At 36.3% G+C, this 15803-nt stretch overlaps 1 non-coding gene across 1 annotated transcript; it reads right to left on the bottom strand.

Moving 5' to 3' along the window:
* Positions 1-14552: 14552 nt before the first annotated feature.
* Positions 14553-14743, bottom strand: LOC126002915 (U2 spliceosomal RNA). Its single transcript, XR_007493512.1, has one exon. It is a non-coding gene; the product is annotated as a U2 spliceosomal RNA (small nuclear RNA).
* Positions 14744-15803: the final 1060 nt, after the last annotated feature.

Here is a 15803-nt window from a genome sequence, read left to right as displayed (position 1 = left end):
GTATGTGGAAAAATGATTGTTTTGTGCTTTTTTTTTCTTTTGCCCCCCCCCCCCCCCCGCATAGGCACAGTAACTATTGGGGATATTATAGAGGGAATTCCCTTGGCCTAGGAGATACAGGGTTTCTCTACCCCTGAAGTATATTGTCATGGGATTAACTATATACTCCTAGCATAATCATTTACTCTCCCCTCGGTGTCCCCTCGGTGCTTTCGTGGTGTATGGAAGACTTCTGCTTCGTCTCGGATGGTAAAAACAGACCTCTGTATCTGGAGATCTTGATGACTGTGCAGCTTAAAGAATGGAGCTTATGGTGAAGTCTTTCTTTGCGGTTCTAGCAGTTCTGCTTCTTTAGTGTCGTTTTAATCCATCTTCTGTAGTTGGTGGTCTTGGTCATTATGTTGCTCCTAGGATGGAGCCTGAGATAAAGTCTTTGGTTATGTTTCCAGAAGACCCGTTCAGTTGCGGTTATCTCAGTCAGACTTCTGGAATTGGAGCTCTTGTTTGTTGAACAGATCGTAGACCATAAAGCTAGGCTAGAGGTTTTTGTTGCTGCTGTTGTTGTTGGTCCCTGGATGCATACTGTCCAGTCCTGGTTGTAACAACCAGTCATTTGTATATAGCGATCTTGGCTTTCGCACAGATCAAAGGGTGACATGTTTCCTGATTTTGTCTTATCATTGGCTGATGAAGAAGGACAACTTGCTCTTAGATCAAGTTGTTCCCATTTCCTCGTTGTCAGGTTATCAATTTGGAACTGGCTCATGTTGGCGTCAGAGCAGCATTATGAATGCCCTACAGGGGATTTGGTTCCTGGAGCTGTTGTGGAGCACTATGTGGTTTCTATGTCTGGGATCCAGGAGTCAAGGCTGGACGGTTGGTGTCTAGTTCCCTAGAGTCTAAGTGGTTTCCACATGACAAACGTTCAGGGTGGAAGATGTCCCTGTTTTTACCCATAAAATTTCCCCTTTGTTTAATATGTCTTTGCAGGAAGAAGTGGTGCTACATTATATTGCTGGTGAATTTGGGGGTGGAGAGAGAAGAAGACAGACACCGGACAAATACTAAGAATATATATGCTCACACATATCTAAAGAAAAAAAATGTTTCTTTAAAAAAAAAAGATTAAATAAAAGATGTAATTAAAGGAATAAAGTGGGGCTGGGAGAGATAGCATAAAGACAAGGCGTCTGTCCTTCCTGCAGAAGGACGGTGGCTCAGATCCCGGCATCCCATATGGTCCCCCATGCCCACCAAGGATGATCTCCGAGCATAGAGCATAGAGCCAGGAGCACCCTTCGAGCGCCGCCAGGAGCGATCCAAAAGAAGCAAAAACAAGTCAAGAAAACAAAAACAAAAACAAAAAAACGAAAACAGAACAAAACAAAACAAACAAGCAAAAAAAAAAAAAAAAAAAAAAAAAACGAACAAGAATAAAAAAGAAAAAATGTACCACAGTTTCTTTAGCCAACCATCTGTTGTCAAACACCTGGTTGTTTCCAGATTCTGGCTATTGTAAATAGTGCTGTGATGAATATACGAATGCAGAGGCATTATTGTATTGTGATTTTGTGAATCTTGGGTATATACCCCTAGGAATGGTATTGCTGGATAATATGGGAGCTTAATTTCTATGTTTTTGAAGATTATCTATATTGTTTTACAGAAAGGCTGGGCTAGTATGCATTCCCACTGGCAGTAATCAGAGCCCCTTTCTTCCTGCATCATGTCAGCATTGGTTGTTCTTATTTTTTCTGATGTGTGCCAGTTTCTGTGATGTGAGATGATTGTTGCTATGATTTGCATCTCCCTGATAATTAGTAATGTGGAGCATTTTTTTCATGTGCCTTTTGGCCATCTGTATTTCTTTTTTGAGAAAATGACTGTTCATTTCTTCTCCCCTTCTTTTGGATGGAGTTAGATTTCTTTGTTGTTAAATTCTGTCAGTACCTTGTATATATTAGATATCAACCTCTGATGGGTATTGGGTGAATAGTTTCTCCCATTCTTTGTATACTCGTATACTCCTCACTGCTTCTTTTGAAGTGGAGAAATTTCTCACTTTAATGTTTATCTTGCTTATCTTTGTACTTGCTTGAACAGTGGTGTTTCATCCTTGAAGATACCTTTAGTCTCAATGTCTTCTACATACCTTATGGTTTCAGTTCTAATACCAAGGTCTTTAATCCATTTTGATTTGACCTTTGTGCATGGTGTTAAAGAGAGATTTAAGTTCACTTTTTTGCATGTAGTTGACCACTTATCCCTTCACCACTTGTTAAAGAGGCTTTCCTTGTGTCCCTTTGTGTTTCTTGCCCCTTTATAAAAGATTAATTTTATATCTGGGGGTCAGTCTCTGAATACTCGGAGGGTCTTTATTTCAATAATCATGCTGTTTTAATGACTGTTTATAGTACAATTTAAAGTTGTGGAAATTAATGCATCCCATCTTCTTTTTTCCTAAGAATCCTATATCGACTTGTGAGCATTTCTTGTTCCAAATACATTTCAGGAGTGTTTGATCCACTTCTTTACAAAATGTTATTTTTCTATAAAATTTTTATTTTCTTTTTTTTTTTTTTTTGGTTTTTTGGGCCACACCCGGCGGTGCTCAGGGTTACTCCTGGCTGTCTGCTCAGAAATAGCTCCTGGCAGGCACGGGGGACGATATGGGACACCGGGATTCGAACCAACCACCTTTGGTCCTGGATTGGCTGCTTGCAAGGCAAACGCCACTGTGCTATCTCTCCGGGCCCAAATTTTTATTTTCTATAAAAATGTTGTGAATTATATTTTATCATGAATGGGTGCTGGGTCTTGTCAAATGCTTTCTTTGCATCTATTGATATCATCATATGATTTTTATTTTTTCTTTGGTTGATATGGTGTATTTTATTAATTGACTTGTGTATGTTAAACCATCCTTTGATCTCCTACTTGGTCATGGTGTCTGACCTTGATGAATTGTTGGATTCTATTTGTAAGTAGTTTTTCAAGCTCTTTACAACTGTTTATATCAAGGATATTACCTGTATTTCTCTTTTAATGGCATTTCTCTCTGCTTTGGGTATCAGGGTGATGTTAACTTCATAGAGACTGGGTCAGTTTCTGTGTCTTCAATATCCTGGAAAAGCCTATAAAGTATTGGCAGTAGGTCCTTTTTAAAGGTTTGAAATAATTCACGAGTGAATCCATCTGGGCCTGTGCTTTTGCTTTTGGGAAATCTTTGGTTAAATTCCTCTAGAGTATAGGTCTGTTCAAATATTCCAGATCATCTTACTTCAACCGTGGGAAGTCATTGGAGTCCAAGAATTTATTCATTTTCTTCAGGTTCTCATATTGTGGCATAGTTTCTCAAATTAATTTCTGATTACCTTTTTAATTTCTGTATTATCTGTAGTATGCCTCTTTTTATTTCTAATTAAGTTTCTCTTTCTTTGTGAGTCTTGTTAGTGGTTTATCAATCTTGTTTATTTTTTCAAAGAACCACCTCTTGTTTTCATTGATCTTTTGGATTGTTTTTTTAGATTTTCAGTTTATTGATTTCTGCTCTAAGCTTGATTATTTTCTTCTGTCTGTCTAGTTTTGGTTCACTTTGTTGAAATTATCCAATTTTTAAAGCTGTGCTATTAAGTTATTTTTGTAGATCTTTTCTTTCTGATGAATGTTTGCAAAGTTATAAAGTTTTCTCTTAATACCACTTCTGCTGTGTCCCACAAATTCTGATAATTTGTGCCTTCATTCTCATTTTTATTGGAAAATTTTGATTTTCTCCCTGACCCTCTGGTTGGTTATTCAGTAGTAAGCTATTTAATTTTCAGGTGTTGATTTTTTTTTCTGGTGTCTGTTTGTAATTCACTTGTTTTCAGTGCATCATGATCTGAGAAGATATTTGATACAGTTTCTATCCTCTTGATTTTATGTAGGTATGTTTTATGGCCCAGAATGTAGTCTATCTTTAGTATGTTCCATGATCATCAGAGAAGAATGTGTATCTAGCTTCCTGTGGATAGTAAGTCATATATATCTACTAAGCCACTCTTCTTTCATTTCTTTTTCTGGAGCCAGTATATCCTTGTTAAGTTTTAGCCTGGTTGACCCATCAAGGGATGACAGGATGGTGTTGAAGTCTCCTACTATTATTTTATTGTTATTGATGTCTTTCTTAAATCTGTCAGAAATTGTTTTAAATATTTTGCTGGGCAGTCACTGGGGGCATAAATGTTTATTTACTCCATATTTTTTATTTTTGAAATAAAAAAGTTTTATATAGAAATTCTGAGGAAGGGGAGAGGATAAGAAACAGATTCAGGGGTGAATGGCTAATGCCCCTATCTTCTGGAGCCTAAACTTAGTCACTATGACAAGTGTTCAGGGAGTAAGGTCCCACTGCAATATAAATATTTTTTTTTAATTTTTATTGAGACCAATGTGAATTACTAGTCTTTCACAGTTATATTTAAGGCACATAGTGAGAGTAAATTAGGGCAATTTTCACCATCAATGTTGACCTCCCTTCACCACTGTTCCAGCATGATTTTTATACCTCCACCCTTAGCCCACTGGACTGCTAGTGTAACAAGTCCCTTTTGTGTATAACTTGTTGTAGTTTGGGTCTCTTGATTCTATTGTTGTTGACTTTGGTTTGAGTATTTAGGTCTGATCATTTTTTATTTCCACTCAGTGCTCATGAGACTGCTTTGCACCTGGTACCATCCACATTTTTTTTTCTCAGTTTGTAGGAAGAGATAGAAATAAGAGGCAGAACAAGATAATTCATGTTCAATGGTTCTGATTAAAAAAAAGAAAAGAGGCAGGACTCCCTATCTAGAAGCTATACATATGAATTTAATACATTTATTGAATAAAAGTATGTATATAAAAATAAAATTTCATGGTTTATTTTTAATATAGTTTATTAAATAAATACTTTTTTGAGGGTGTTGAAGACACTTTTCTATGAGTTCTCGGGCTTCTCATAGCTCAATGCCCGGAACTCACTCTGGGCAATAGTCAGTGGACAAAATACTGGGTTTAAATCCAGGCTTTCTAAATGCAGACCCTTCTCTTCAGCTCATGTTCCATACTATCTCCCTGATCTTTATAATGAAACTTTCAATAATCATTTATAGAATGATACACACAAACAGGAAGTGAAAGATGTCACTCAAGGAATTTATACATCTGTCCACAGATATATATATATATATATGTATATATATTTGTGTTTGCAGATGAGCTAGAGGAAAGATATTTAGAAAGTTATTTGCGAGAAACACTTGGTATTAGGAGAGTGACTCACTCTAGTCTCTACTGCTGCCTGAACTCTCCATATGAGTAGGTTTATTTTCTTCCTTCTTCTGGCCTTCTGTATTGCTATTGTTGTAAGGGATCGCACAAGCATTGTAGTGGTGGTGCTTGCACATCTGGTTGTTGTGTCTGTGTACAAGGTCACAGTGTTTACCAGAAGATCTTGCTTTACCTGGACTGTTTCTCTCTCTCTCTCTCTCTCTCTCTCTCTCTCTCTCTCTCTCTCTCTCTCTCTCTCTCACTCTTTCTCTCACTCCCCCACCCTGACATACACACACCTGCTGTGTTCTAGTATTCTTAAACACTTGTGGTTTATGCTCTGCCAAGCACCAGGATTGACATCAACAGGTATAAACAGAATTGTATACAAAACTTATTGCTTGCAAGGCAAGTAACCTTAGCTACTGAGGTAGCAGATATATATTATATATATTTATCATATCAAAATTTGTATTATTTAACATATCCACAAAGAAACAAAATAATGCATTGAATCAAAGCAAAGGGGATAGATAGGCAAATACTGAAATCAAAATAAGTTGTGGCTTACAATATTTGATTGAGAGGGAATCTAGATTTATGATGTACTAAAACCTATGGTAAGAAAATTTAAATTTTAAAACAGGCTTCTCTTCGTGTTAAAACATCAGAGTTAACTTTAATGTTCTATATGATTTCTGTCACCAAAGTATCTTTGATGGCCTGTCTTTGTCACAATTCTTTGCCCTGAAATTAAAGCTATCATTTTTCTATAGAAAAAATATATTTATACAGAACAAAGTATCTCGAAGGGGTTAGTGATAAAGATGAGAAAGTAGGTGAAAGTTTCCCAGGTAATGAAAACAAAGATTATAAAGATTGTTTCAAGTAAGAGAGGCTAGAGTTCCAATTTCTTCTTCATTGGCAAGACCGGTGCTTTCTAAAATGTGGTCCTTGGACTAGTAGCACCAGGTTTGAGAACTTATTGGAAATGCAAATTCTCAGGTCTTGGTCCAGACCTATGGAAACAGAATTTCTGAGAGTGTGGTCTTGAAATCTATGCTTTATTTTGGGGCCACAAACAGGGTACTCCAGACTTACTCCTGGTTCTCTGACTGGGCTCCAGGGATCATAAATAGTGCTGGGGATAGAATGTGGATCAGCGGTGTACCAGGTAAGTCCTCTACCCACTATTTTCTCTCTCTCTCTCTCTCTCTCTCTCTCTCTCTCTCTCTCTCTCTCTCTCTCTCTCTCTCTCTCTCTCCACACACCTGTGATTTAATGAATTCCCTAAATTCTTCTGCTGGAGTCTTTCAAGGAAGATGGTTTGGGAGCTACTGTCAGTCAATTGGTTTGGTGCTTGATGGATGGATAGTGCAGTGTGGGGGCCAGTAGGAACCATGATGAAGTTGGAAGTCAAAGTTAGATGCCAGCTCATGCAAGGCACATGTACCAACTGCTGAGATGCCTTCTCTGACCCCAAATTTGGTTGTTAAACCTATATATAATAAAGGGGCTTCCAGAAGCAATTAAGAAGTTTAGATGGTTAGATCCCACCTCAAAACTATAGAATCAGATATCTATTTTATTTTTATTTATTTATTTATTTATTTATTTATTTATTTATTTATTTATTTATTTATTTTGTTTTTTTTTCGGGCCACACCCGTGTGATGCTCAGGGGTTACTCCTGGCTAAGCGCTCAGAAATTGCCCCTGGCTTGGGGGGACCATATGGGACACCGGGGGATCAAACCGCGGTCCTTCCATGGCTAGCGCTTGCAAGGCAGACATCTTACCTCTAGCGCCAACTCGCCGGCCCCAGATATCTATTTTAACAAGAACCCTGCCCATAATTTCTGTGCACAGTAAGATCTGGAGCACAGGGATATTTTTCTGTCATGCGTTCCAAACTTTGAGCAGGATGGAACAACGTGGGGTCTGCTTAGAAAATTCCTATCAGATACCCTGATCTAATCTATTAGGGTAGTTTTTTAGATTGTGTGTTTGTGTGTGTGTGTGTGTGTGTGTGTGTGTGTGTGTGTGTGTGTTTTAATCGCTCTCAGGTAATTCCAAAATATGGGTAAGGTTGAGATTTATTGCTTTAAGTCTTTAAGCAGATTTGTTTACTTTTGTTGGTAAAATTTCCAACATTCTAGGAAATAATCTTCAGCTATATGAATAGAAAAAATAGTCTAGGTAAGACAGGGAATTATTTTGCTTTCCATTTAAATGATCAGCAAATACTTCATTTCCTTTCACTTTAGGTACACATCTGCAGAATATAGAAAAACAAGAGCATATTTAGAGAGTTATGACCAAGAAAAGCAATGCAAATAATGCTCATGAGAAATGGTTGTAAAAATTTACCATGTTTAGCCAGAATAATCTTTTTAAAAGTAAATCAGATTTTACTGCTGTCACGCCTGTCATTTGCCATTGTATTTAGAAAGAATATAGACAAAAAAATAGAGAGAAAGGAACTCTTATGCACTACTGGTTGAAATGCCATCTAGTCCAATCTTTATGGAAAGTGATATGGAGAGTCCTCCAAAAACTGGAAATTGAGCTCCCATATGATCCAGCTATATAACTCCTAGGGATATGCCCTAGGTATACAAAAATACAACACAAAAATTCCTTCCTCACACCTTTATTCATTGCAGCACTATTTACAATAGCCAGACTCTGGAAACAACCAACATGTCCTTCAACAAATGAATGGCTAAAGAAACTGTGGTACATATACACAATGAAATATTATGCAGCCTTCAGGAGAGATGAAGTCATGAGATTTTTCTATACATGGATGTACATGAAATCTATTATGCTGAGTAAAATAAGTCAGAGGGAGAGAGATAGATGCAGAATAGTCTCACTCATCTATGGATTTTAAGAAAAATAAAAGACATTATTGCAATAATTCACAGAGACAAAAGAGAGGAAAGCTGGAAGGTCCAGCTCATGACATGAATCTCACCACAAAGAGTGATGAGTACAGTTAGATAAATAACTACATTGAGAGCTATCATAACAAAGTGAATGAATGAGGGAAGTAGAAGGTCTGTCAAGAGTACAGGCAGGGGTGGGTGGGGAGGAGGGAGATTTGGGACATTGAGGATGAGAATGTTGCACTGGTGAAGGGGGGTGTTCTTTACATGACTGAAACCGAACTACAATCATGTTTGTAATCAAGGTGTTTAAATAAAGATATTAATTAAAAAATTTAAGCCAACTATTTATGTGATTTGGTATTACAACTTTCTCACTTTATTTCTCACTACAATTCTTTTCCTCCTTTCCTCACCCTCTCTGCTATGGCTGTCTCTTGTAAGCACAATCAATTTGTTCCCTTTTTATTCTATTTTAGGAAGAATGATTATAGTAATGGTTATTTTTGTGACTTGTTTGGACAATATTGTGAAATCTTCACCACCATCAAAGTGTCAGTACCCTCAAACACTATTCCTTTCACTTTTAGTCCACCTCTTACTTCCCATTGCTTGTTAATTTTGTTTTGTTCTCCAGAGCCAAGAGTTTATTATTTATCACTATTTTCCTTTTTTTATTTTATTTCTCTTGATATCACAGATAAATGAGATCATCTGGTATTTACTCCAAGAGTAATTCCTGAGTATTTCTGGTTGCAGCACAAAAACAAAAACAAAACAAAAGAGATAGAGAAAAGTAAAATATGGTTTATTTTGGAATGAATTCTGCCCAAGAAAATAAAAAAAATTTGGTATATAATATTAGTCAATTTTCAACAAAATTGAACCATTTAGAAATATTTTTTCACTTTGGATAATATAACTTTGTGTACATGATAAATATGTTAGTGTGTGTTAAATGCACACAAATATAAATTTGTATATATGTATATTGAATTAAAAAGTATAATTAATAATATATTATTAATTATTAATAATAATATAAATGATCTACATTGATCTTATTCATCTGTGTAAATGCATTGACATAATCCAACTAAACTCTTTTTTAACACGGAGAAGAGGTTAGTGGGCTAAGATATTTCACTTATTGACTTCTATACTGACTATGTTTATCAAATAGAGGTTTTAACATACACTTCATTTGGTGGTTAGACTTATATCTAATGTTTTGAGTAAGGAAATCTCATCATAAATATTTAGTATAAGAGCCATACAAAGATATGACACCACAGTTATTAGTGATAGAATGGTATCAAAAGATACTAGAATATTTTCTGTACTTTGGATACTCAGCATTTGTTTTTCAATCTTTCAGTTTCTTTTTTTGTTGTTGCCCTAAGCTGTTTATTTTCATTAAATTGTCAGTGAGTTCAGTGATTGCAATTAATTTGAGTAATTAATTACTGAAATGGTACATGGAGGTCTAACACAGTATTAGTGTCTGACTAATCAACATGTTCACAGTAGTTAAATTATAGTTTACTATTACTACTGCCAATCACACTGTTAGACTTTTAAGAGAGGACTTCTTAACCAGCTGATAGTGTGGCCAATAGTTCTTTCTTTCTGTATTATAATGAAATTATCATCCCTAAAGCCCTCAAATATTCTCAGTTCCATGTAAATATCTGTGTCCTCCAGTTTTACTAAGATGCATTACATATTGTTGCATTAATTTAAGGTATATAATGCGCTGATTTGATATTTTTATATACTTTATAAATTTCAAAATGACTACCAGTTATTAATAGATACTACCTCCATCCAATTCCACAATCTAGCTGAATACAAGTGCACAACCAGTACCACTGGGATTGGTGTCATCCACTCTAGCATCTCTACATTCCCTTGGTTGACTTTGACTCTAGGTTTCGTGATAAGCACCAGCTGTTAATCTTGCTGACTTGATCTTTCACTTTCATGCAAAAGAGGTACAATCTTTTTTTCAAAAGTTTTAGATTTTTTGTCTCTGGGGCATATACCGAACAATGGACCAGCCAATCACTGGTCTAGGATATTGTAGTGTGCTGATTTGTTAAGGACTGCATAAAACATCCTTTGTTTTACTTCAGATTTCTTTTAACTGAAGAATTATGTTGAAAATTAATGGAGTTTAGGATCAAGTAGAGTCAAATGCATTGGTGGACAAATCAAGTTAATGGGAAGGAATTCAGCAACAATTTTCATAAACTATTTAGCTATCTCTTCTCTTTTCCTACTACACTTTTTGGCTTTTTTTGGGCCACCCTGGGAGATGCTTAGCATTTACTTCTGGCTCTGCACTTATGAATTACTCCTGCTTGGCTGATGGAGTGTGTGGGTGCTGTGGATAAAGGGGAGTACCATAAAAGATGTTGAGGATCAAATTGAGGTTCATTGCATGCAAGACAAATGCCTGAGCTGTTGTAATATGTGTTTGGCCCTAGCTTTCTTTTTCTTTCCTTTTTTGGTGGGTGGATGGGTGGGAGGGTCACACCTGGTGGTGCTCAGGGGTTACTCCTGGCTCTGTGCTCAGAAATCGCTCTTGGCAGTCATATAGGATGCCGGGATTCGAACCACTGTCTGTCCTAGGTCCTCTGCATGCAAGGCAAACGCCCCTCCGCTGTGCTCTCTCTCTGGCCCTCTTATTTTTTTTATAATGATCAAAGTAGGTCCTCTCTAATGTATCATTAAAAAAAAGTCACATTTTACATCTTTTTTTTTTTTTAGATGAAGTTCCTTTTGTCTTAAATTAAAAAACCTTCCACCAAAGCAAATGCTTGGTTGTATGAGCCTCTTCACAAAGTCCAACTAAAACATTTTTTGTTAATGATATTTTAGGAGACACTTTAGAGCCAAGGCTTAAATTTGTTTTAATGTCAAAAAGTTGTTCATGCATAAAATAGTCAAGAATGTTGTTATTTATTATATGATTTAAATAAATGCACATATATGGCAAGTAAGTGTAAAATTCAAGAAATATTATAAGTTCTTTACAGGAGGCCGGAGAGATAGCATGGAGGTAAGGTGTTGCCTTGCATGCAGAATGTCTGTGTTTCAAATCCCGGCATCCCATATGGTCCCCTGAGCCTACCAGGAGCGATTTCTGAACATAGAGCCAGGAGTAGCCCCTGAGCACTGCCTGGTGTGATCCGAATACCAAAAAAAAAAAAAAAAAAAAAAAAAAAAAGTCCTTTACACAAAATAAAGAAAACATCAGCTGGAAACTTAAGTTTCCAGAACAGGATGAAGAACTGAGAAAGAACAATTATGGGTGACTATAAAATCGTATTATTTTAAAACACATAGTACTGTGGCCGGAGAGATAGCATGGAGGTAGGGCATTTGCCTTGCTTGCAGAATGTCAATGGTTCAAATCCTAGCATCCCATATGGTCCCCCGAGCCTGCCAGGAGTGATTTCTGAGCAAAGAGCCAGGAGTAACCCCTGAGCGCTGCCAGGTGTGACCTAAAAAACAAGAACAAAACAAAAGCAAAAACAAAAACACATAGTACTATTTATTGTAGAACAGTTTCCCAGGTGGCACTGGAAATTTGCGTGCCCTGCTAATCCTTTGAGTTTACTCTCCAGTTCTCAAACAAATAATACTATTTAAAACTAGGATAGTGCATCTACCTTGCGTGCACAGACCAGGGTTCAATCCCCCCACCCCCCGCGTCCCATAGCCAGGAGCGATTTCTGAGTGCATAACCAGGAGTAACTTCTGAGCATCACCTGGTGTGGCCAAAAAAACAAAACAAAACAAAACAAAACAACAAAAACACATAGCAGTGTCTTGTATGTATAATGTTACTATACAATCTAATTTATTGCAAAGTTGGGGTTGAAATTCGGGTTTATTTAATTTTATTTAAAATATTTATTATTTTATCTTATGATTATTTTGAAGATTACTCCTGACTCTTTGTGGGGCTATAGGGACCATATGGAATGTTGGGGATCAAATCTGGGTCAATCACATGCAAAGCAAGAGCCCTACCCACTGTGATATCTCTCTGGCCCAAACTCAAGCTTTCAAGAGAAAGATTGAGGGTCAGAAATACAGTATAGAGGTAAGGTTCTTGCACTTGCATAACCCACCTGTATTTGTATCCTCAGTACCACATATGGTACCTCATGCACCAACACCACTAGTAGTAATCCTTAAACACACATTCAGGAGTAAGTCTTCAGCCCAGTTAATTGACTAAATCACACCCTAATTAAATAAAATAAATAAACGAAAGTACAATAAAGTATAAAGTGTAGTAAAATAACATGTAAATGTTATTAACAAACATCATAGTAATCCTTCAAATATACAAAGCAAAAATTGATCAAAAAATAAATGAAAAATGTTACTATATTACTTAGTGATTTTAATAAGCAATTTGATATGCCACTCAAAGCAATACAATTTTTGTTTTGATTAGACTTAGAATATTTAGTATTTTGTTTGCTTCTTTTGGTTTTTGCTTTGTTTGCTTTGTTTCCTGCTTCTCTTATCTTCCTCATGAAAGTACATATCTTCCTTCCTTCCTTCCTTCCTTCCTTCCTTCCTTCCTTCCTTCCTTCCTTCCTTCCTTCCTTCCTTCCTTCCTTCCTTCCTTCCTTCCTTCCTTCCTTCCTTCCTTCCTTCCACATGCAAGCCAAACGCCGTACCTCCCTGCTAATTCTTTGGCCCCCAAGATGAGAACTTTTATTTGTATTCAGAAAATGATCATTTTTAGGTCACTTGATCTCAGTAACATAACTCGCAGTGTATGTGACTGATATCATTACTTTTGGGCAAATAATAGAAGATAAACTTGACTGTAGGAGAAAATTATATATGTTACACAATATTACTCTGAGATAGAATGGACATAGAACATGTTGGAGTGATGCTGGAGTATGATGAAAAGGATTAGGCTTGAGAGTTCTCTAGTTACTTTGTGATTGAAAATCTCTTAAGTAAAACAATTTTGCTTATTTTAAAACTCTTTGCTGTCCTGAACTATGATTCTTGTTATCATGACCCCAGAAATTCAGTTGGCATCATTCAACTCATCAATTTATTTGGGATTTTGTGGGGGTAGATTTAAAGTTTTTCATGAAAATGGAATAGTAAGGCAGTCCATCAATCAAATGAGATCCATAGAATGAGTGGAATAAACAGGCAATAAGCAAGGGGGAAATTAAAATAATAAAAATATTCCAAGAAGGAGCTCAGATTACAATAGGAATTTTAGCCCATTTATTAAATCAAGTAGGAGACCCCCAGTTTAACAAATGCTTGTACAAATGAGTCAGGCTAGGCAGTTAGTGAAGTTTCTGGTTGAGTGGAAGGAGGTGAATGCTGATTTTAAGACAAGTGTGTTGTAATGTGTAACTTGAGAATATACTAGGATACAATCATCTGTAGGTAAATTCTGACCACAAGTATTGACAGTAAACTCTAGTGATTTTCAGTGTCAGTGTTCGCTGTACACTGAACTCATAAGTGCTGATGGAGAGGAAAGCAAGACTAGGTCCTTGTGACTCTCTGCTCACAACATTGATAACTTTTTTTTTTATCAGTTTCTGTGTAAAGAAACTTTACTTAGTACTGTGGATTGATTTACATTGAATTCAAGGCCATCCACATGCCTGAAAGAAGCTTATTTAAATGGGTGTCTTCTGGAAGGCACACAGAGACTTTTTCTTCATAGGACCCTAGACAGAACTTTGATTACTTTACTTGGGAGCTATTTTAAGCAGCAAAATCACAAACAAGACTTCCCCTTTCACAAAATAAAAAAGCTCTCTAGGCAATGCAGGACACTAGTTTATAGCAGCAGAGCTAGAGTGTCACTTTGGTCATCCTCCCCTAGGAATGAGGCAATTGAATCACTCAGGTTTTTGCTGCTCTGCATTGTGTCTGGAATGACTTCAACAGTGCAGTAAGTATTGATTTGGGGGTTACAAGTAGATTTTAATGACTTGGTGAATTCAATAGCACAGAATAAATAAATAATGAGAATTGATGATATTTTATTTTTAAATCAGATTTTATTGATTTGTCATTGGTTTATACTAGTGTAAGAATTGGGGGTAGGGCTTTATGCCTCTATATGTGTATGTCTCACTTAATTCTCTACTGGCACTCACTGTCAAATTATCCTCTGCCCTTCCCTTCATTTCTTTTCTCCTTCCCTTCTGGATGCTATTTTTTGTTTTGGCTTATATGATTTCAAGAAGAGTAGACTTTTGACAAGCCAATTTTATAGTTATTGCCTTACAAGGGTTTGAAAAAAGTTTCTGCCACTGAAAGAGAATGTGGCATTAAGTCAAATAAATTTTAATTTTTTTTTTTTTGGTGCACCATTCCTGGAGGTACTGCAATACCAGGTCGATCTGTGGAATGGACGGAGCAAGCTCCTATTCTAGTTTCTAGTGCCAAAAATCCATTTAATATATTGTCATCGGGTAGTTGAAGTATCAGATATTAAACTGATAAGAACAGATACTACATTTGATCTTAGCCAAAAGGCCGAGAAGCAATAATAATTTTTAATTTTTAATCCAATAAGAATCATAAACTTCTTGGGGTAGGAGCAGTGGTGCAGTGGTAGGGCATTTGCCTTGCATGTGACTGACCTAGGACGAACCACGGTTCAATTCCCCGGCATCCCATACGGTCCCCCAAGTCAAGGAGCGATTTCTGAGCTCATAGTCAGGAGTAACCCCTGAGAGTCACTTGGTGTGGCCCCCTCAAAATAAATAAATAAATAATCATAAGTATCCAATTAGTGATTTTATTTTCTTACAGGTATGTGAAGGAAAGAGCTTAATTAAATTGTAAAGAAAAATGAATTGTGTTTTTCCTCTTTAGATCTGGTGCCCCGATTATTTTGTGTAACAGAACCAGAATATCTTGCTTTCTCTTCCTTTTCTTCCAAGAATAGACATCTGTAATTTTTTAGTTCCAGGATTAAGAAAGCAATCAGTGACCAGATAATAATAGATCTTTATTAATGAAAACATTTGGAAGTTTGATTTTTACAATGAGTCCTCATTATCACGATGCTTGAGTTGCATAAAATAATAAAGTACATGTTTGTTGGTATTAACTGAATTGAAGTGGATGTAGTATATGGACTTTAGAAAGCATGGCCTATTTTTTGGTTTATTTATCATTATTTGAATTGTTAGATATTTCAGGAGGTGGCAGTCGAATTATCAGCAAACTGGTTATTAATTGATTTGAAGTTTGACCTGTTGGGAGACAAGCTCTCACACTGAAGTCTTTGAAGTCTCCTTTCAATAATATGATTGTATAATCTTATTTTATAAGTAGAGAGATAGAAAGACTATGTGGCACATATCTGAGAGTTCGACTGAATTAGACATACAAATGTAAACAAAAGACTCAAAGAAACAAGTGTTTGGCTCCATTAGTATTGACTCAATTTCTTTGGTTTTAGCCTAGGCAGTGACTAGGCTAAATTTTGTTTATTTTTTAAGAATTTTGTTTGGTTGGAACCTGTCAAAACTAATCCTTGAATGTAAGTGCCCCAAGAATTGTTGAAAAAAAAAACTAGCAAAATGCAGACTTCATTTGG

This window comes from Suncus etruscus, chromosome 2, assembly GCF_024139225.1.
Source record: "Suncus etruscus isolate mSunEtr1 chromosome 2, mSunEtr1.pri.cur, whole genome shotgun sequence".
In the NCBI taxonomy this organism is placed as follows: domain Eukaryota; kingdom Metazoa; phylum Chordata; class Mammalia; order Eulipotyphla; family Soricidae; genus Suncus; species Suncus etruscus.
This window is presented reverse-complemented; position numbering and strand designations above follow the sequence as displayed.